The 24,112-nt window shown below is 37.3% G+C and overlaps 1 protein-coding gene across 15 annotated transcripts in view; it reads left to right on the top strand.

The window, feature by feature from the left end:
- AGBL1 (AGBL carboxypeptidase 1) overlaps positions 1 to 24,112 on the top strand; it is a 1,231,135-nt gene that overhangs the window by 635,861 nt on the left and 571,162 nt on the right. The gene's annotated exons all lie outside the window — the stretch shown is intronic.

Genomic DNA, 24,112 nt, shown 5'->3' with positions numbered 1-24,112 from the left:
TTGGGTGGATGGTAGTAACAAAATAATGTTTATAAAGTCAGCACTTGGGCCAATATTTTTATTCCCAGGAGAATCAGAGTATATTTATTCTTGTTCTGTATACAACTCTACAAACTTGATTACCTTCTTCTAAGGCCATTGTGGAATAAGTAAACAACAGTAAAGAGAAAAGGGCATACTACAACTAAACACACCAAGGTATTAAGAAGTACTACGTGAATGCTCTAAGGGAAACACATGACACTATAAAAATCAGCTAAAAATCTTGACAGTTTTAACTATCTGAGACCATTTAAATTTAGTATCAATAATGTTTTACTGGTGGGTTGATGAATGCTTCTTTTTACTACAGTAAGAACACTCACAGACTTTATCTGAAAAAAAATTAGCAATTTTTATGAGCCAAAAAAGAACCTTATTCTTTTTTTTTCATTTTTCAAGTCTTATTGAAGTCTAATTGATTTACAATGTTGTGATAATTTCTGTTATAAAACAAAGTGATTTAGTTACACATGTACATAAGCCTCATTCCTTTACATATATTTTCTTATTGAATAGTAACCATGACCAACCGAAGTAGATCTTCTGTATAATTTCTATACATGAAAACTTGAGTGAACCTGGGTGAATTACAGTTTAAGCAGCTGGTATTACAGAGCCAGGACTAAAACTTCTGTCTATTTTACATCCCTTTCCCATTAGAGATTTCAGTGCATTAGAATAAAAGCACCTTAAAATGTTCTATCTGGGTGGGGTCTTATATATTATTTAGTTCCAGTCTTCAAATGATAGGGAAATTCAGACTAAAAAGACAAAATGAGTTATCCAAGATCACATAATACAGTTTAAGGTATAAATGGCATGAAATATTGTCTAGATAATTAAAACACTCAAACTCACGTGCGCAAACACACACACACACACACACACACACACACACACACACTCAGGCACACATGTATAGGCTCAGTGTTGTATAGCTAACTTGTGATAGAGCTGGAGTCTGGACACAGTCTTTCTACCTATCAGCTCTTCCCAGCCTTAGATGGAGGTAAAAGTGAAGTCTCCACCTATCAGCAGACAGTCTCTGAAATCAGGACCTGGACATTCACACCCAGTGTGCCAGGAGGAACCGTGGCACAACCTTCCCTGCTTTATGTAGTTTGGTCCAGGATGAAGGAATTAGTTCATCCTCAGTTTTCCTTCAGGGAATCTGAATTCCCACTTGGCTTGTACTTCAACACTCTATACCGTGTCCTGTCAGCATTCTCTATAGGAGAAGACATCCTTTCTGTAGCAACACCCAAATGACCTTGAATTATTATTAATTTTTTTTTTTTGTCACGGGGCTCTCATTTTCACTGCCCATTCTATGGTTTATTTTCACTCAAGGGCCTCTTCAGGATCACAAAGTGCTTAAATTATCAGCACAGGGCTCACTTCATCTTTGGGCTGTGCTGTGCCTCTTCCTTCCTTTATGGGTATGTTCAGGGCTTCACTCTAATGTGACTTCAGCTCTGACTTTTAATGAATATCAAATATCTTCAACATAAAAACATGTAACAATGACTCCCAGACTTTTGGATTTCATATATCAGTTAGTTACATTTGAAAAAAAAAAGGGCTATAATTTTTTTTCTTTGAATTTTTTTAATTACTTACATGAATTTATCACATCTCAGTAAAGTGTTAAGAGTGTTTCCAGAGTGGTTGCACCAATTTACAATCCCACCAACAGTGTACTAGGGTTCCTTTTTCTCCACACCCTCTCCAGCACTTATTGTTTGTCGACTTTTGGATGATGGCCATTCTGGCTGGTGTAAGGTGGTACCTCATAGTGGTTTTGGTTTACATTTCTCTGATAGTGATGTTGAACATCTTTTCATGTGTTTTTTTGGCCATCTGTATGAAATTGACTATAATTAAACAAAAACATTTTGTACAAATAGAAATGGAAGATTTTCTCTGAGATCCCAGAAACAGACTGGTAAGAAATTCAACATTAGATGTTTCTCAGGTTGCCTCTGTACCTACATGCAATCATACAAGTAACTCAGTGGTTTGTGCTGCTGGATCTTTAGATAACTACAGAGATCATACCTACTCTTCATCCTGTGATGCACATGGTGCTACTGGCCCTGAGGACTTCCATGTGGGTAGAGAGCAATATGGTCATTGAATGGATTGGTTATTCCCATTGTCAATCTTTCCACAAAGAAGACGATCCTGGAACAAGAAAAGATGCCTGAAATATGGGGAAAGAGGTTATTCCCTTGAGCTTGAAATTAGATAAACCAGAGGGTCCCCCAGGTCGCAGAGGAAAAATGGTATGTGGAGGAGGCCAGAAGAGGCAATCCCTCAAGTGGCCACTTGAGAATGAGAACAGCTATACCAATAATCAGTTTTAAATTTTCCGTGAGTAGTTATCATCTGTTATATCATTTATTCTCAGTAAAGTGTTAATAAGCCTTTCTGTAGTTTCAGCTGTGCTATTGAGATAGAAAGAAAATGTCTATGCCTCAGATTGGTGAAGGGGATAAGTGGAAGTTATACTTAGAGGAATTCCTAAAGGAACAGTGAATAATAAGTACAATGGCTAATATGTTTTAAGAGTCGTGCTCAGTACAATTGGGACATTTAAAGATATAATAGCTTTATTGTTTTCTAATTATAAAAATTATACATGGTACAGTAGATAATAGGTGTTTCAAAAGATGAGATTTGATTCACACAGGTGGTAGAAGTCTGAAAGTTCAAAAAGGGGATGCAGAAGAAACCAGGAGCTTAACATCTGCAGAGGCAGACACTGCCTATGAGGCTGGGGAAACAAAAGGAAGAGGTGGTGTTCAGAGCCCAGGGGCTGAAAAGACTCTGTGATGTTGGTGTTTGGATCTCTGAGAAGGGAGGCTGACTTGGCAAGGGCTTCAGTGGACCAAGAGGCATGGTTGAGAGAGTGAAGAAGTATAGAACATCCAAATGGCATCTGGATGCATCCTACCTGCTGTTGGTACCCATGAGAGAGTGCAGTGATACTGGTGCTGTGTATCTTAAGAGGCAGAGGTTCAGCCAATCGCCTTCTGCTGCTCAATTCTCATTAACTAGAACTGGCAAACAGAAAGGGTGTCCTTTTCTTTTTCCTCCTGCCTTCCTATCTCCCTCCAGTGCCTCTTGTTGGCAGAAACTAGCAGGATACCAACTGGCCAAGGGAGTCTGAGTGTTGTGATTTGCACTTTTAGCTTCAGTGTGACAGAGCAGAGGATAGCATTGTTGACTGAGAGCTCAGAAGCAATTGATGAAAAACAAGCACAAAGCATCCATTTACTGAGTGCCCAGCATGCCCTTGAAACAGGTTTATTACTGTTTATATGTGACTTTGTTTTAAAAAAATAAAATGGTTTTATTGTTTCCAGTGGGGAAAAAATGAGACATCATTCTTGTAGAAAAACCCAGTGTAGAGAAAAAACTTAAAGAAGAAATTAAAAAACACCCAAATTCCAGGCTAATGCATTGCAGTACTCCAAGATACATCATTCACATCGTAATCTATGATAATTGCATTGTGCATGTAGAATTTTGTACCATGGAGGCCCTTCCTGAATCAGGCTGTTCAGAGATTTAACACTATTAGCTAGTTGAAGAAGATCTATTAGCCATTTGTTTATAAATTGACAGCTTCGAGTGAGTAGCTGTTTCCTTAAAAATATATTTCTATATTCATATCCATATTAATTTTCATGAAATAATGTATTTTGTAGTAGAGTTTATAAACAAATAGCATCTTCCTATGGCAAAGAATACAAATGGCAGTATTACTTTTTAAAACAGCAATCTCATAGCATTGATGGGCTATAATTAATTTTAACAATTCTCCATTATAAACCGTAGACAGGTGAAGAGTCTTATTAGTCTCTTGGTGAATTTCTCCAGTCATTTCCTTAAGATAAATTCTTACAAGTAGTCTGCTGAGTCAAATGTTATTCATATTTTATATCTGATACATATTATTGCCAGGTTACTCCATATAGAAGACACACATATGTATATTCCTACCACTGAGGGAGGAAAGAACCTGGGCCCCATACCTTGTTAAAACTGCACATTTTCCGTCTTTTTATTCTTTGTCAATCAGATAGGATTAAAATATGATTTTAATTTTAATTTTTTATACTTATAGGAAAAGTAAATATTTTACTCCTATTTTACAGATAGATGGAAAAGAAATCTGAGGCAAAAGATTGTTTGATATATGTAAGGTCAGCCATGTAACTTATATTTTAGAATCTGGAATTAAACTCAGGTCTGTTGGGTTGCAAATCTCATGTTCTTTCTGCTTGGCTGTGCAGCCCCACTTGTGTCAAAGCTTCCAGACAGTCATCTGTGACTCTCCTTTTGAATGTTTTTAGCCTGTAACTTGGGAAGTGATGAGTGCCTAATATATTTTTTTTGAGTCTAATTCAGGTCGAGCTCAACATTTCCAAAGTCCCTCAACACATGGCCCTCTGGATAGGACTTTATAGAACAGAGCAAGAGCTCTAATGGGCTTTGAGTTACTTCTGTGAGAAATGAACTTTTGGATACATCTTCAGTTAAATATTAGCACTTAAGTATTGGTGTACCATCAACACGATGCGCTACTTCAAGTTAGATTGGAAGGGAAAATCTGTATCCTACCCATTTGAACCTGTGGGCATGATCATTACTTAACCTTTGCTTCCTTTTTGTCCCCATTCATTTTCTTGATAGAATGACAGAGGACATATCAGGGAGCCTGGTTCCAGGTCTAAGCCTCTAGGCTAGGGTTTAATTTGCTGCTTCCAAGATTTGTGCCCTGAGGTATCCTGCTGGATCATGGAGGGGAGTGATTGTCTTTTCTATGGAGTCACTGTCCATGTTTGGCTTATGGAACATAGGTGTTCTGTATCCCTGTGTATGTGAGTTCTGAAGTAGTCCCTGTAAAGCATGTACAACAGAGCACAATCCTTTGTAAGAGGGAGAAGGAAAAGCAGGAAAAAGCAGGGTAGACCAGTAAATGTAGGCGGATACTGGCTGTCAGATGCTCAGCCTCCCATTGGGTGCCTCTCTCCCTCTCTTTCTCTCTGGGTAAGACACTGTGTCTCCCTGTCCAAAGGCCAAAATGATCACAAGCTGAAGAGCCCATCAGGAAAAAGTTCTACATTCTCTCTGGCCTCTGGAAGATGAATGATTGAGTCCATACTGTTTATAGGAATGATGCTGGTGGTCATGATGACACAACAGGAGAATAATATTTCCCTTTGAACTCTCATTCCCAAGTTTCAGCTCCAAATTCTCCTTTTGGTGTGGCCAGGAGAATCCAGCACTCCTGCTCTGGACCTTCCCTGTGGAATGTTTGCTGGCCAAAGATCTCATTTCTTAGCAGGTAAAGCTTATCCTGTGCCAATCATCTGTTTCTTCAACATAGAGCCCAACTGCTCTTTGGGGAGCAGACAAAGGAACTTAAACTTGCAATCACGGACTTTTAAAAATTAGATGGTTCTGCTCTTCTGTATTCTTTGGGACAGTTACCAGTGAATGGATATTTTTGCTTTATTTGTTTTTAGGGAAATTTAACAATTTTTGGACATGGAGCAAATGTTGGCTATTTGGATGGAAATGTCAGTCTGGGTATGATTCTATGCTCTCAGGGGGTCTCTGTGTTAAGGGACTCTGGGGTAACGTGAGCAAATTGTATTTAATCTAAAGAGGTTGCTTAACGTTCCGCTTAACTATTCTTATATTCGAAGATGGGGGAAGTGTTATTATAATCTAGAGGGGATAATTTGGTCTCAAGAACCATGATTTTCTCCAGGTACCTCCTCCTCTCACTGGGGAAGAATGGAAGTCTCAGTCCATTTTGAATATTAAGATTTTCTCCTTAACACGATAAGGGATCATTTATAGGAATATTTTAATCTCACAGGTTTTTAAAAATATAACTTTACAAAATGAAAGAAAAACATGTATTTTTAAACTATTTTAAAAGGTGCAAACATTTTTCTGCCTTAAATTCTTTCCTTGCAAATGTCTGCCCATAATTTTCAGATCATGGTCTACAGAGATTTTATAGGACGTGCATGATTTTCCTTCTAGGAGATGGAAAGAGGTAAAGAGATCCAGGAAGAATGTGGCATTTGGTGCAACTGTTCAAACTTCTGTGTGTACTCCATAGGGATAGTGTGGGCTAAGGGGATATTTGAGGGTCTTGGGAAAGGAAGGAAAGAAGGAAATGTGACACACTCAGTCTTGCTGATGAACTTTTTAGAGATCAAAATGAAAATGATTCGCTCTGGAAACTCTTAAGGTCCTGCTGCTAAGTCATTTGCATAGTGTTAAATGATGCATAGAGCCGGGTGCAGAGTTCTGGGAGTGTGTTCTCAAGGCTTCCTTGCTCACACCCATTCCTACCACAGCCTGCACACAGAGAGGGAATCAGGAGCCTGACTACTCCATTTGCCTTCCTCTGACATCACTGTTCTGAATAAATATTACTATTTATTATTCCTAAATTTAGGGTTATTAATTATATCAGCATAAACCTAATTTATGCCATCATAAACAGTGATAATAAATGCTGCCAAATGCTAATACCCAGCTCTTGCCAACTGTGCCTGTAGTTGATGGGTTCCCCGCTCTCTTCCCAGAAGCATTAAATTAAAAATGATTCAATGTTGCAGAATCATTGATCAAGTTGGAGCTAAGGCTCTTGGGGAAATGCGCTTGTTTTGTTAAAGGCTTTTCTCCCTCATTGGCTGAGCAACTTCTGATATCTGTCTGCACTCTAGTTTTTTCTCCATTTTTTCCTCTTTAGGAAGGCAGGGAGGCAGGCGAGGAGGAAGGCAGATAGGCATGTATTCTTCTTTTTGGATTTCCCATTTAAACAACTCTCTACTTAGGGTCCTCACTCCTAACACCAACACCTTCTTTCAACATGTACTTAGAAGTTTTAATAAAGCAAACCCTTGGGTGTAATATAGATATGTTATTCCTTAATTCCCATCACACCTACTGTGTATTTAATGATGTGTGTCACATGGCTCCCTAAAATACGTGACAGTCTATAACTGGAAAATAGGAAACACAGCCTTAGCAGCCCCTGCTGATACTAAGGGTGTTTTGCGTTTTGCCATTTACCCTCAGGGAGGCTCTGCTTTTATAGAAGAGTGAGGTCCTGTCCCCTCGCTATCAAAACTATAATAAGAGCTCATTGCCTTTTTCAAAGGAAGCTATTTTCACTTTTCCTACTTATCCATGGCTTCTTGTATTTCCATCTGGGATGGCTGTGATGGTGGTATAGTACAGAGATCCCATTGGGTGCTTAGTAGACTCTGGTTTAGGTCAGAGTTGTATTCTTCCTACCTATAGAGCTTTGGACAAGTTACTTAACCTCTCTACTCCTGTTTCTTCAATGTATTAAGGAAACTGTAACCACTGCACCTCCCCTAATTAGTATCATGATCAAATACCATAGTACTGGAGTTCCCGTCGTGGCTCAGTGGTATCAAACCTGACTAGCAACCTTGAAGACACAGGTTTGATCCCTGGCCTCACTCAGTAGATTTAGGATCTGGTGTTGCCGTGAGCTGTGGTGTAGGTCTGAGAAGAGGCTCAGATCTGGTGTTTCTATGCCTGTGGTGTAGGCCAACAGCTATAGCTCCCATTCCACCCCTAGCCTGGGAAATTCCATGTGCCATGGGTGCGGCCTTAAAAAAAAAGTTGTAAAAAATAAAATACTGTAGTACTTTGACATTGTTAAGCATCGTATAACATTATAAAAGTTAGGATTCCTCTGATGGTATTCTTTATTTTTCTTAACTGGAGGAAGGATCCTTTTTTTTTCATTTTTAAATTTTTTATTGAAGAACAGTTGATATGCAATACTATACTAGTATACTATATACTAGTTGCAGGTGTGCAACACAGTGATTTGACATTTATATACACTACTAATTGAGCATCGTAAGTCTAGTAACCATCTATATCCATACAAAGTTATTAAAATGTTATTGTCACTACTCCCTATGTTGTACATTGTATCCCTATGACATTTATTTTATAATTGTAAGTTTGTAACTCTTAATCTCCTTCACCGAAATTTTGCTTAATCCTCCCATCTCCCTCTTCTCTGGCAGTCAATCACCAGGTTGCTCTCTGTATCTATGAATCTGTTTTGTTTTGTTTGTTTTGTTTTTAGATTCCGTATTTAAGTATAAATATTTTTCATTTGTGGTTACCATGAAGCACCATGTTTTTACTCCCTCCAGAACTTATTATGTTTTTAATGTCATATTTTACATCTTGTTATTTCGTGTATTTCTTGACTAATTATTTTAGGTATAGATGATTTTATTACCTTCATCTTTTAACTTTCATACTATCTTTATAGGTGGTTGATCCACTACCTTTACTATATGTTTGCCTTTACCAGTGAGTTTTTTTTTTTCCTTTCATGATTTTATTTTTTTTTTCTAGTTATGCCCTTTTCTTTTTCATTTAAATAAGTCCCTTTAACATTTCTTATAAGACTGGATTCATGTGATAAACACTTTTAGCTTTTGTTTGTCTGGGAAACTCTTTATCTCTCCACCAATTCCACATGATAACTTTGCAAGGGTAGAGTATTTTTAGTTTTTAAGGTTTTGTTTTGTTTTGTTTTTTTCCTTTCATCACTTTGAATACATTGTGCCATTTCCTTCTGACCTATGAGGTTTCTGCTGAAAAATCAGCTGATAGTCTTCTGGGGTCTCTTCTCTAGGTGTTTATTTTTATCTTAGTTGTTTTTATCATGGTACTTTTAAGATTCTTTCTTTATGTTAAACATTTGGCATTTTAATTATAGTGTGTCTTGGTGTGGGTCTCTGTGGTTTCATCTTGTTAGGGATTCTTTGTGTTTCCTAGGGATTCTTTGTGCCCGGTTAGGGAGGTTTTCAGCCATTTATTTCTTAACAAATGTTTTCTGTCTCTTTCTTGTTTCTTTTTCTGGGACCCCTATAATATAAATGTTACTACACTTGATGTTATCTCATAGGTCCCTTAAACTGTTCTCATTTTTCAAAATTCTTTTTGCTATTCCAACTGGGTGATACATACCAGGCTGTCTTTCAGATCACTGACCTCTTCTGCATCTTCTCATACACTATCAATTCCCTATAGTGTATTTTTTGTCTCAGTTATTGTAGTTTTCAGTTATGTTTTTTTTTAATTTTTTTTACCTTACTCTTTGTTGAAGTTCTCTCTTGGTTCATCCATTCTTCTCCAGAGTTCAAGACCATCTTTTTTAAAAATTTTATTTTTTTAGAGTATATTTGATTAATAGTGTTGTGTCAATTTCTGCTGTATAGCAAAATAACCCATCATACATATGTATACATTCTTTTTCTTATATTATCTTCCATTGTGGTTTATCCCAAGAGACTGGATATAGTTCCCTGTGCTCTACCACAGGACCTCGTTGCTTATCCATTCTAAACATAGTAGTTTGCATCTATTAACCCCAAACTCCTTGTCCATCCCACTTCCTTACCCTCACCATTAGCAATCACAATTTTTTTCTCTGTGTCTTGAAGTCTGTTTCTGTTTTGTAGATAGGTAGGTTTGTGCCATATTTTAGATTCCACATGTAAGTGATATATTATTTGTCTTCCTCTTTCTGACTTAATTCTTAGAATGAGAATCTCTATTTGCATCCATGTTGCTGCAAATGGCATTATTTTGTCCTTTGTTATGGCTGAGTTATTCCACTGTATAGATGTACCACATCTTCTTAACCCATTCATCAACCATGAACATTTACATTGTTTCCATGTCTTAGCTATTATGAACAGTGCTGCAGTGAACATAGGGGCACATGCATCTTTTTAAAAGAAAAACTTTTGTCGGGATATATGCCCAGGAGTGAGATTGCTGGACCACATGGTAGTTCTATATTTAGTTTTCTGAGGTACTTCCATACTGTTTTCTATAGTGATTGTACCAATTTACATTCCCACTAAGAGTGAAGGAGGGTTCCCTTTTCTCCACACCCATTCCAGCATTTGTTATTTGTAGACTTGTTAATAGTGGCCATTCTGCCTGGCATGAGGTGATACCTCATTATAGTTTTGATATGTATTTCTCTAATAATTATTGATTTTGAGCATTTTTTTTCATGTGCCTACTGGCCATTTATATATCTTTGGAGAAGTATCTGTTTAGGTCTTCTGCCCATTTTTAGATTGGGTTGGTTTTTGTTGTTGTCGTAGAGTTGTAAGAGTTGGTTGCATATTTTGGAGTTAGGCCTTTGTAGGCTGCATTATTTGCAAAGATTTTATCCCATTCTGTGGATTGTATTTCTGTTTTTTTTTTTTTTTTAATGGTTTCCTTTGCTGTGAAAAAGTTTTGAGTTCAATTAGTACCCATTGGTTTATTTTTGCTTTTTATTGTCATTATTCCAGGAGGCGGATTAAACAAGATGTTGCTGTGATTTATGTTAAAGAGTGTCCTGCCTATGTTTTCCACTAGGAGTTTTATAATATCTGGCCTTTCATTTAGGTCTTTAATCCATTTTGAGTTTATTTTTGTTTATGGTATTAGAGAATATTCTAATTTCATTCATTTACATGTAGCTGTCCAGTTTTCCCATTACCACTTACTGAAGATACTGTTTTTTTTCTACTGTATATTCTTGCCGCCTTTGTCATAGATTAGTTGACCATAGGTACCTGGGTTTATTTCATCTTTAAAATTATTTCTTTAAACTCTTCATCTGATAGATTGCATCTCTCACTTTTTTTAGTTCTTTTTCTGAGGTTTCATCTTGTTCTTTCACTTGAAAGGTATCCCTTTGTCTCTTTGCTTTTCCCAACTCTCTGTTTGTTTCTATGTGTTAGGTATATTGGCTGCATCTCCTGGTTTTGAAAGAATGGCCTTATGTAGAGGTGATCATTACATGGGTGTTTTTGTGTGGGTGGTATGTGCCCTTCTGTCATGGTTGGGCTGCAAGCACACTGATGGGCAGGACAGGCCCCCAGCCCAGCTGTTTGCAAGGACCAGCTGTGACTATTGTGGGTGCCTGATGGTCCTTGGAAAGGCTGTCTCTGAGGCCCAGCCAAGACTGCTGCAGATATGCTGGTGGACAGGTCTGTTCCCCCAGAATGGGAGCTGCTTTGGAGGGGCTGGACTACATGGGTGGGTTGGATGTGGAGGTCCTCAGGGGAATGCCAGGGTGAGGTGCTAACTAGGTTGATGTAGAGGGATAGAAATGGTGCCTACTAGCACTAGGCCAGCTACATGAAAGGAGAGTAAAATATATATATCCACAGTCCAGTGCTTCTTTCCCCAGAGAAAGTTCTACTAGATTTTAACCACACACCATAAAATTAGTCAGTGAATCTCCTTCTATGACTGAGGTCCTGGCTTTTCAAGCTGCCTCCTCTGCACTAGGACTCAGAGTGGGCAAGTTTTTGCAAGCTCTTCAAGAGTGGAATCTTGTTTTCCCACAGCCCCCTGGCTCTCCCTAATGTAAGCGAGCCTGATTTTCAATAGCAGCATTATGGGGACTCATCTTTCTTGTGCAGGTTCCACGGGCTGGAAAGCCTGATGTTGGCCTTAGACCCCTCACTTCTCAGGGAGGGTCTCCATGGTTATGAGACTCCTCGCATTTGTGGGTCACCATACAGGGATCGTGGGCTCTGACAAGACAGCATTTCTGCCCCTCCTGCCTCTTGAGGTGGTCTTTTCTTTATAACCTTAGGTGTAGAAAATCTGTAATGTTTATCCTCAGGTCATTCTCAAACATAGTTGCTCATATGTAATTATGGTTGTGATGTGTCTGTTGGGGAGAAGTGAGCTCAGGATCTTCCTACTCTGCTATCTTGATCCGAGATTGTTTTCTTTTGCCTGAATTTCAGTGGTAGGACATGCAGAGTTCTTCTCAATGGCCAAGCCAAGCAGACTCTTTCCTGCTTCTATTTCTCAGTTTCTCAAAGAAATCCAGGATAATGTTTGTTAGGGATAGATATTCTGCAGAGGAAGGGATAAGGTCAAAGGTGAGAAAGGCTGGAAGTTCCCCTGTGGCGCAGCAGATTGAGGATCTAGCATTGTCACTGCAGCAATTTGGATCGCTGCTGTAGTGCATTTTCGATCCCTGGGAACTTCTGCATGTCATAGGCATGGCCTCAAAAAAAAAAAAAAAAAAAAAAAAAAAAAAAGGTGAGGAAGGCTTCTTTATAATACATATATTTTAAGAGCTTTAGTTGTCCTTGTGATTGTGATCTTAAAATTATGGAGCAGGTGTATGGTTGAATAAATTATGTAAAATATACAGCAGTAGATAAAGCTTGGGACTGGAGGAATTCAGCTAATGCCTTTTTTTATCCTTGTATTTACTCTTTAAATAGATTTAGTTGTCCCATTGGAATTGACAAAAACTCAGCTTCTTGTCTTTTAGAAGCCAGCCTATAATCAGCCTCAACATCCATCAGAGCATCTTTCAAGTGTGTTTCAGGATGTCTGTAATGAGCAGTGTCTGTGGTTGGTGGAGTCTGTCTTCCCCCACCTAGGAACTGCTTCCCAACTGTATCCAGTCTCAGCATCATAACATCATTGCCCAAACTTCCACAAGCAGGGTTCCTAGGAAAGAGTGCCCCATCAGGAAGCATAAGGAATTTCACCTTTAATTCTGGCATTAAGGAATTGCCTGGGAACCTTATGCTTTCAAATTCTGGGTCCTTCTGCCTGACTGGCCAGAGTTTATAAACAGGAAAGTTAAAGAAAGCACATAAACCTTGGCAATGCAGGTCCACATGCCCTGTCCTGACTTCCAGGTTGCCTTTTCCTTGGAAAAGTTTATTTATCTCTCTGAGCCACCTAGCTCTTTTGAATTATTAGCTTTATCCATTTATTGCTTTGCTTCCTTCTTGCAAATATGCTTCTATACATCTTCACTGTGCAAGAAACTCTTTTCTATTTATGGCTTCTCCTTACCCCTCCCTTTGGCCCAATAACAGCCAAGGAGATAAATAAGAAACATAAGTCTTTGTAGCCATTATTTTTTTTCTTACTTTGCACAGTAATATATATAATAACAAGAAAACAAATCTTATTACTAAAGTAATTACAATAAATAAGAAATAACCAAGAGTGGAGCTTAAGGAAGGGGACATGTCAGGGGAGTGATTGCAGAAGGATTTAAAAAATTTAATTTACTAGCACCAGTCTCACTGCTCTGATGATGCTTTGCTTAGGAGATTGTGTCTAATTAGAGAGTGTTGTTACTGCTCTTTGGCTAGAGCTGCCCCTAGCTGACTTGCACCTTGGGTATTTAAAGGGGAAATTTGACTCAAGGAATCCCTTGAGAAATTTCTTTGTAGGCAGCCCTATGTTGAGAACAGTCACATTTTGCATGCTAAATTGTATAATCTTCAAAGCTTGGGGGCTGCAAAAAATTTCATGGCATCCTTCCCTCTGACTGTAGATAATCTCTGCCTTAATCATCCAGATAAATGGGTATTTGTGGATTTCTGAGTAGAGGTCACAGTGTGTCCCTTAGTAAAATATGGATTTCTGAGTAGAGGTCACAGTGTGTCCCTTAGTAAAACATGCAGGGCTGACCGATCCTTAGAGATCAAATGTTTTTCCTTGTAGCCAATCTAATTTTATCTGAAAGTAATTTATGCCCCTTTGTTCTTGCATAGTCCAGAGTGGAGATGGGGAACAGTTACTTTTCTTCATTAATTATGACTATTATTCCCTTTATGATAGGAATCTTTCCAAGTCCTTTTGGTATTTAAGTAACTTCTCTAACCTAGATCATCTTATGATCTGTGTTTTGTATTTCTTAACTGTAATGTAACTGTCACTGCTTCATTTCCTTAACCTTCTCCAAGTTACTCTTGGGTGTGGAAAGTGGATTAGGTGTGGCATAATAGCTTTATCGTGCCTGTTGGTATCATTCTTCAGCATCAGTATCATAACACCAAATCCATTTATTAATTCATCATGTGGGCATGTGATCTTCTAACTTATTCTGGTTGATTGACCTTGGTCATCCACACATTTGAAATCTAGGACAAATACACAATTTAAACATATTATAGCACCTCCTTTCTCAACCATCATTGCTACCACCATCTCTACAAACATGACCAACATCAATGATGAGAAAATGGCAGATATTGAGCATTTAATGTACTTGGTTATGCTTAACATTTTACATGCATAATATCTTTTAATCATCACAACTCTCTATGGTATTACTAATATGACTTAACCATGAGGAAACTAATATTTTAGGAACAAATTAAGTGTTTAAGGACATATAGAACACAGATAGTAACTGAATGAATAGGGTGTTGCATCTAGGTTTTCATGAGTGTGTGTGTGTGGGGGAGGTTCTAGAACCTGCTCACTTACCACTGCATTATACATGAAATCAAAAGTTAATAGAATCCCATAATGTTAGCATTGAAAGAACTCTTGCATTTCCACAAAGCTAGGCCTACCTGCTGTTTATAGAAGAGAAAAACAACATTTAGTAAGGTTCAGTAGGTTTTTAAATCCTTACAATTTTAGAGCTGAGGTTAGAGGCTAAGCCTTAAAATTCCTCCACTGAATGACCATTTTATACAAGGATGGTGTATTTGCAACTTATGCAGATGTTTATTAATAATCTTATCCATAACAATATGACACTTAGGCATGTAAAGCAAAGGTAAATACTTTGTTAAGACAGAGGATGCAAAGAGTTTTGCACAGGAAAAAAAATGTTAGGAATACTTCAGCCTAGTGAAACAGCAAATGGAGTTTAAAGGAAGTATACAAAATACTCTGTGTAAAATAGATAATCAACAAGGACCCACTGTATAGCACAGGGAACTCTACTCAATATTCTATGAAAACCTATATGGGAAAAGAATCTGAAAAAGAATGAATATATGCATTTATATAACTGAATCACTTTGCTGTACACCTGAAACTAACATAGCATTGTAAAGCAACTCTATTCCAATAATAATGTAGAAAAAAGAAAGAAATTTAATATAAATTACCTCTTTCCTATTTATGTTTAAGAATCAACCCAAGGGAAGATAATCAAATTCCAATCAGGAATTATAAATCATTTGTTTTTAAATCTCTCTAAAAACTTTTAAGATGTTTATGTCATTTATGCTACTACTTTAAATGCTTCTTAATATTAGGATAAGATCTGATAACTAATATTATACACATAAGAATGATAAGTATTGGATTTTTAGAAATTAGTCAAAAATGTAGTATATTTAATGAGAAAGTTATGAAAGTTTCATATTTAATGTAGATAAAGATTAGATAAATAATATTTTTCAATCAACAACAAAAAGTGTGGGAGGGTAGCTGAGGTTTTTAGATGAAAAGTAGAAGTTTCTTAGGACAACATTTCCCAAACTAGGTCTGAAGGACACTAGCAGATTGGTGCTAATAGATGTTTCATAAAATAAAGTTCTATGGTTAGAAAACATACAGCAAATTTCATATAAAAATATTTTTTGTTGCAGAACATACCAGTTCTATCGGAATATTAACATGCATGGATACTCTCCAATAGGGGATAAAATATGTGGCATTTACTGAACTTATTTGAATGGGGTCACATTTGTTGATGTATATATAGAAGAGCATGATCCTTCAATGTGGGAAGTGTGGCTCTAGGCTTTTAAGTGAGAGACAGACAAAAAATGAAGCTGATTACTTATAAGGTAGCGTATTAGCAGAGTGGCTGAGAACATGGATTCTGGAGATGGATTGCTTGGGTTCACCACTTATTGGCTGTGTGACCTTGGACAAGAAACTTTCATAGGTCAGATTGTGTGGGAAACATGTTCTGAGATGGAGATTTGCTGCAGGAGGTTTATTGACAGGTGTTCTTGGGAATAACACCTATGAGGGGATGGAGGTAGCTGGACCAGGAATAGAGCTGAATTCTGCCACAGTTACTACAGAAGACTCAGGTGGTGAAGGGGAAACTGCAGCTTGGGGTAGCTTTGAATATCTTGAGTTCAAGCAAGTGAACTGCAACTCAGGATACCTCATGACCAGTTGTTGCATGTGGGCTGCCTCTGGGGAGAGGATGCAACCTTTGGCAAGGAAGACCCCTTTGGCTGAGAACTGTTCCCACAGGAGATAGTCAGCATGCACCTCAGTAGCCAACGGCAGCTGAGGAATGAGTTCTTCAGTCCTAAAGGGTTGCTCTGGGGACCTGCTGCATCATTGACTGTGCTTCCCTTATCTCAGCTTTAAAATGGGCATAATGGATATACCTTCTTAATAAGGTCATTATGAGTTAAATGAGTTCTTTTACAGTGTTCCTAATATTTACTAGTACTATGTATGTGTTAAGCTAATTAAGATAACAGGTAATACTTAAGATCCATACCAGTTGTTTATCATGGAATTCAAAGCTAGATTTAAGCTAATGAAAACTGAAAGAAAAAAGACAAGATATTTTTCACTCCTGGTGAATTAAAAACAATGTTAGTCCCTCTGTATTATCATATATTCACATCAGAGAGCCCCTTTATGGTTTCCTCAGATTGGGACCAAAGTCTGTAACTGCATCTTCTGCCGTGTCCTTTACCTGATAATGTAGGTCTCTATGATGGGAGCCATCTACTCCTGCAGAAGACATTCTATTAGATAGTTCATGTATTAGGCAACAAACAAACAAAACCTACAGAATTTAATACAGGCCAAGATCTAAATCAAATAGAGATTACTAGATATTGACTAATACTTAGGAAGTTGAATACAGTGTTGACCTGATCTAAAAGGAATTTTATCCATGGAAGAGGCGGCCTATCCTAAAAGGATGTTCAGATATTTGATACTAGATGAGCTGATATCTTCCTCTAAGTGCAGTGTTAAGTGAAAATGTCTAAAGCTTGGGCTATACCTTCCAGTGTCAGGGCACGATATTCCAGTGTTTGAGGTTTTGATTAGGCTGGGCCTCTCTCCAGAAGGAGTCTGCAGCACATAAATGCCCATCATTTGCAGTAGTGATTCTGCAAATTCAGACAGCAGGACTCTCTTCAAAAGTAATCAACGCCATTGAAGTCCAACTGATCTAATGTGGGGCAGACTGTTTAAAAAATGGGATTCGACATTTAGGTATTAGTCTAGCTTTCTTGACAGTGATTTATTGGGTGTTCTAACTCAGTGGATTTAGTCAGTGAGAGAATGAGCACATAATGCATGTAATATAATGCATATTCTCTGGAAAAAAACCTTTTTCTCCTTGAGTAGGTCATTTAAAGGCATTAAATGGCATAAGATAAACTATATCTATACATCTATATATTTGGAAGAGTATTCAGAATTATTGGTCCAACCATTTAAAGGCATTGAGCATAATAAAATAGATTATATATTGGGAAAGTATTCAGAATTATTTTGTTCAAGCCAGTATTCCAATATACAGATAAAGAAATAAGCTTGGAGACTATGCTACTTATAAAAGTTTACCCAGTTCCCCAGAATAGGTAAGATCAAGTCAAGAGACAATTGACTCTTCCATTCTACTGATATTTCCATAAATGTAATTTCTCTTACACAAACATTTTATTTCTAATGGACTATTCCTCAAATGAAGATGGTGTGAAGACCTATAGATGAATATATTTCTTTGACTTAATCATTCAACCATGGGATATTAGGGAATTAGCGTTTAGTTCAACTTCTCATCTTGTGCTTGAAATTCCTTTATAGCATTTCTGCCATGAGGCCAAACATTCTGTGTATGAACTTATCTCATGGGATTTTATTTCATTGTTTATATTCCCATTAGAGAGTCATCTCTTGAACCACATTAAAATAGCTCTCCTTGAAACTTCTATCCTTGATGCCATGTAGAATAAGTTGAATCAGTCCTCTTTGGATCTTTATCTAATTGAAAACTGCTCTCACATAACTCTCATGAGGCTTCCTTTCTCCACAGTAAGCATCTCTAGTGCCTTCCACTTCTTTTGTGATGTTTTTTTCTTCCGCTATCCTGGTTACTCTCTGAATTATCTTACTTATTAATTCACTATAAGTTGATTGAACTTAAACCTGTGGATGTAACAATGAACTGAGTAAGCTGTTCACAGTACAGATGTGGAAAAAGACAATAAAATACAGCATAATTCAATGTTAGAAGTGAATTATATTGTATTCACTGTTAGCTGTAGAGATCCTCAGAGGAAGGATGCCCAACTTAATTTTGAGGTCAAGGACAACTTCCTTTGGTGTCTATTTTGAAAGTTGAAGGAAGAGTTAGCCAGGAGCAAACATGTGTGGGACAGTTGAGGTAGGGAGACATGAGAGCTTTCTGTAGGAGAAGACAGCATGCTTATCAGATCAGTAATATCTAGGTCTCTGTTACAGTGGGATTTGCAGATGACCACCATTATCATTCTTGAAAATCTAGCTCCCATTCATGACATCTGAAGCATGAAGCCTTAAAGTATTTTGATAGTCTGATAATATTGCTAACTCATTTTCAATTTAATGTCAAGTAATGTCCCCAACTCCTCTTTTATACTAATTGCCCTTAGCATGAAGATTTCATTATGTAGTTGATCTGGATGGACCAAGTGCTCGAATTTCCTCTTATTCCAATTTCATTCAATTTGATTCCATTCTTATGAGACCACTTCGGATCTTGAAGCTGTTATGCATTTCATTTAGCCAGCTCCTAATTTACATGGAGCCTTTGGTGCTGACAAAAACTTATATCTTTTTACCATGTCATTGATACATTTGTTGAACTTGAGTGAATCAAGGACAATATGCTTGAATATGTATCACCCAAAACAGAGATCCATTTAGTTATGATCATCCAACCCCTTCCTAATCTATTTGAGTGATGCCATTGAACTTATCTTTCTTTATATAACATGCAAGGATATCTTGAGAGACTCTTGCAAATTCCTCACTAAAGGCCTGTTAAACTCTGCCTCCTTATCTAATAACCTGTCAATGTGTAAAATGAAGTTGGGCTGGCACAGCTGGAATAATTCTCTAAGTTGTTCTTGGTGATAGGTTCTGGTATCTATGATTTTTGCTTCCTTTTCTGGGCAGCCGCAAACTTCCCTATTACTATGTTCCAGAGTTTTACTGAAGATCACTGTCAAACCCACTGATTTTATCTGCCATTTTCTCCTTTTTACAAATGGAGGGGAACGTGTCCATTTTGGGCCTTGTTCAGATTTCTCCACTGATGTTGTCTCAGCCAGAACCTTTGAAAAGTGAAAAGGAGACCTCAGCTCCTGAATTAGGGTAACTCAGATTTCCTAGAGGCATCTCTATGGGCTGTAGTTATTAATTTTTCCTGTCCCCAGAACAGACCATGCACTCTTCTTGTCATGATCATTTAGTCTAAGGGCATGAGAACTGCAATTCACTGAAGTGCATAGGTCACTGAACTGAATGATACACATGGGTCAAAATTGTAGCTTTAGACAGCTGCAATCTGGAAAATTGTAGCTTTAATCTGGAAAATTCCTTATTTTACTTCTATTGACCTAATAGTACCAATACTGCTCCTTCTTGGACGTGACTAGATAATAGATTGTAACCATTATCTGAACATTTTTTGATGTGTGACATATTATGAAATATATGTCCTGCATATCTTAGGCACTTTTTAATGGGAAAACATTGTCCATGTGTGATAAGCTTGAGGGAGGCAAACAGCAAAATTCCAGACTATTAATATAACTTAGGAGGTGACTTAAAATCAATGACTAAAGTCATGGTGTGAAAGACTTTTTCTATAAAAAGTGTTTGCTTCTCTAGTTAAAATTCTGGTAATTTATATCGGTGATTTTCAAATATGAAAAAATGCCTTGAGGAGCCTTCTACAAGTGTGGAATCCAAGGTCACCTCCTTAGAGTTTATGATTTCTGATTCAGGAGGTATAGGTGGGGCCTGGGAGTCTGTGTTTTTAGTATATTAAATAATTCTGAAAATAAGACATCATATGCTACTTGTTTATATAATCTTTCTGACAGTCACACTGTTAGAGGATTATGGAGAGGGGTTGTGAGTATGGGCATAAATACGTGTGTGTGTGTGTGTGTGTGTGTGTGTGTGTGTGTGTGTGTGTGTGTGTGTGGAGGGGTGGTGTAAAAATGAATAAGAAGAGAACTCACCAAGAGAAATAGCAAGCAGTCATCTCCATGTGAGAGGCTTCAGATGTTTATTTCAGAGCATCCACTAGAGATGAGTTTGGCCACATCTCTGCTATTCAGTAGAACATATGTAGCAAAACACATGTATTAGAAAACAGGAGCCAATATAGAAATAAAGCTAAGACTTTGTACTTAGAGCTTGGATATTGATAATTTGTAAAGAGAAAGACTGATAAATCTCTGAAGTTAATGTCAAAGACCTCATGTAAGGGAATATCAGTTTTGCCACAGGCAGGGAGGAGGCAAATCAGCATGGAGTCCAAAAAGTTTAGTAGAAAACTTAGCACAACTTCAACTTCATGAAAGAAGGGGATTCTGAAAGATCCAGGACAAAGAAAATCTCCTTAGTCAGATCCATCAAAGAATTTTACCTATTCGTTTGCTAAACTGTATGACCATCTTAATTGAAGAATTATATCATTGTATATACATATATATACACATATACGTACTTAAGCTACAAATATATATATATATATACACGTATATGTATTAGATCATAGATTGTAATGGTTGGATATTTTTTGACAGTGACACATGAAAAATATGTCTTGTATATCTTAGACAGTTTTTGGCTAATATCTATATCTATATAAGATTTCATATATATATGAAATCAGCCATTTGCTTGAGTAAACCCCAAAGTAAATTATATACAGTTCCACAGTGTAAGTTCATTCACACGTGAAAAACATTGTCCACTTTCTTTTGGTACCGAGTAAAAGGATTCCTTCATGTAATTGCCACATCAGCCAGGTAGGCCAGCTGACAACTGAAGCCTCAAATATGGTGTCCAGAGAAAGCAGTGAAAATGGGCAAGACCCCTGATAAGTGTGGCCTGAAGGAGGCTTGTTCTATTCTGAGAATGCAATGTATAAATGCCCACATAAGTTAAAATCTTCCATAGACCCTGTACTAAAGCTGCCCAAGTGGGGTGACCCGGTTATTTATTTTGTCTGTTTTCCTGTGTACTTTGAATATATTTTATTTACTCCAGGTCAAATGGTGATCACTTAAGGAAACAAATTTACTCCGTATCTTCTTTGTCACTGTATTACTCTGTTTCGGGCTGAATTGATAAATCCTTCCTGGGGTAGATACTGCATAGAAATATTTTTCATGGGAGGAAGGAAAGAGAGGAACAGTTCATGGAATGAAATTATAAAAGCTTCATTTTATAATGGTGATGACAAATGTGTTAGACCTTTTTGTAATACCCATAACCAAGAAACAGAAATTGCATAGAGATGAATATTAGTGTCTTTCATAAGATATTTTAGTACATACTGAGAGTCATTAATTAGGCAATATTTCTATGAGTTTGAAACTAGGATATCTCCAGAGTCCTAAATGACATTTCCAGCTTTATACTGCCATTCAATGTCTTTTATGTTGTTTTATTTTTTTAACACACTTTAAGCACTTAGACCCATAATTTATTGTAAAGTATGTTCTGCAGTTCTTGTGCATGGTTTTAAGAAAACCCCTATTGGCATTTATCAAGAGTGACCATTTATATCGTTTTGACAATTTATTATCAGTTTTCCAGGGCAAGCCCAGTTTATATCTGCTTTTCCAGTGTGATTATTTAATAGTATACCTTTTTCTTCTCAAAAGTGTGGATCACATATTTTATAGCCACCTAAAAGGTGTTAATAGAGTCATGCCTTATTAGACTTCAGCATTAGCAGCTTCTGCACTTGATTGGACCTATTCTTCCCGCTGCATCTTCTCTAAGAGTTGAAACTCATGTTCCCAAATATTTCTTGGGATCCAAATATGGTGAACATAGTAATAGAAGTTGCCAAAGCATAAGAACAAAGACCTTCTAACTTTTTCTTTCTTTTTCCTGACCTTGTGAGGAGAAGTAAAACACAAAATAGAAGGGGTCTAAAATATTCTGGGGACCTTTGTCCTCCATTTTATAGATGATGTAACTGGGACTCAGTGTTGCCTACAGCCAGTGGGTGACTTGTCCCCTAGATCAGCATGGTTTTCATTTATATCAGCATACAAAGAGTCTGGAACAAACTTGTTAAAATGTAGGGATCTGAAAAATTGAGCCAACATGAAGATAGACTTGTCCACAAATCCAAAGGGAACTCTGGGCATTTTGAACCCTCATCAGGGCAGTTTGGGGTAGAAAACTGTAAAACAAAGAGTTAGATAAAGAGGAAGATCCTGGTGTTCCTAGGTGCCAACAGCAGCATCTTGGTGTGAGGAACCATATCCATTAAGATTAAGGACCCCAAAGTAGGAGAAATAAATACTCTAGGGAAGGTCAGATCCAAATCTTCCTTTTGATATTCTCCATTTCCTTCTCATCTTTTTATCTATATACACTGAGTTATTTAACTGCTGTAATTAGAAATAAACCTCTTAATGTCCTGTTCAGGGAAAACATTGAGTAGAAGACACACTTTGTGTTTTTAATATGTGCTTGTTATTTTATGAGTTGATTTGAGTTCCCCCTTTTCTCTGAGAAAACCAAACAAAATAAAATCTGAAATGGGGAAGTTCATGACTAGAATTAAGGACTCATATATTGACCATAGGCGTTGCCATTCATGAGGATGGATCAACAGTAGAGTTCATAGAATAACATCTGAAGGTCTTTAATAGGACTTTGGATTCCTACCTGCCTGGTGTGTTAGGGATGAATTAAATCTTTCTAAAAGCAGCAAGCTGCATGAAATCTGTTAGGGTTTTTAAAAATTATTTTTATTTTTTATTAAAGTATATTTGATTTACAGTGTTTCAGATGTACAGCAAAGTGATTCAGTTGTATGTATACATCTATTTTTTTTTCATACTCTCTTCCATTAAGCTTATTATAAGGTATCGAATATAGTTCCCTATGCTATACAGTAGGTCTTTATTGGTTATCTATTTTATATATAGTAGTGTGTATCTATTAATCCCAGATTGCTGAGATATCCCTCTCCCCCTTTCTCCTCTGGCAACAAGAAATTTGCTTTCTGTCTGTGAGTTTATTTCTGTTTTGTAAATAAGTTTATTTGTATCTTTTTATATTCCACATATAAGTAATATCCTATGATATTTGTCTTTCTCTGACTTACTTCACTTTGTATGACAATCTCCAGTTCCATCCATGCTACTGCATATGTTGCACAAGGCATCATTTCATTCATTTTCATGGCTAAGTGTATATATATATATATGTGTGCATGTGTGTGTATTTTATATACATATGCCAGTTCTTTATCCATTCATCTGTCGACGGATATTTAGATTGCACGAAGCTCTTTGTTGCCTTGTGATTAAATGACTTTGCCCATTTGGAGGCCCAGGTTCTCAGTGATCACTGAAAGAAAATAAGTGTAATTGAAAAGTTTATCTTGCAGGAGTTTCTTATTTCTTAGTGCATTCCAGAGTAGGTAGTCCCAGAGAACAAAGCCACAGAGAAGTGAAGATTGAGAAACAGAACAGACTGGGGAGGGGAGGGAAGTATGGCTGCTGACCTCACAGAAGGCAATGGTCCTTCTGCTTCACTGTGCTCCCTCACAAAGGCATTGCCAAGGGTACTTGCTCCCTGAGTCACTAGGTCATGAGAACCCTGTGTCTGGTGCAGAAAACAAGGTGGTGTGGTGTCTCTGTTGGGAGGTTTCGGTCTTACTCCAGGGCAATGGGAAAACATATGTTTGCTTATATATCTAGTATAGGCTTTAAACATGTCAAACATGGAAGCTTTGCCTCGGCCTCCTCCAGGGTCAGCCTTGCGGCAGAGCTATATGGAGTGGGTCTATTCTACTCCACTGAAAAAAAGAAAAAAAAAAAAAAGAAAACCTCTAAAACTTCACCTTTGCAACACACGTACAATGAATAGAAAAGAATAGGAAAGCTGTGATTTTTCTTTGAAAGTAAAACTTTAAAAAAAAAATGCATTGAGCATA

Source organism: Sus scrofa, chromosome 1 (genome assembly GCF_054392235.1).
Source record: "Sus scrofa isolate SSC_HxYL_T2T_F1_AM1 chromosome 1, Sscrofa_HxYL_maternal_Yorkshire_Landrace_v2.0, whole genome shotgun sequence".
Classification (NCBI taxonomy): Eukaryota; Metazoa; Chordata; class Mammalia; order Artiodactyla; family Suidae; genus Sus; species Sus scrofa.
Note: the sequence above shows the minus strand (reverse complement) of the source record. Positions and strands in the feature narration are given on the sequence as shown.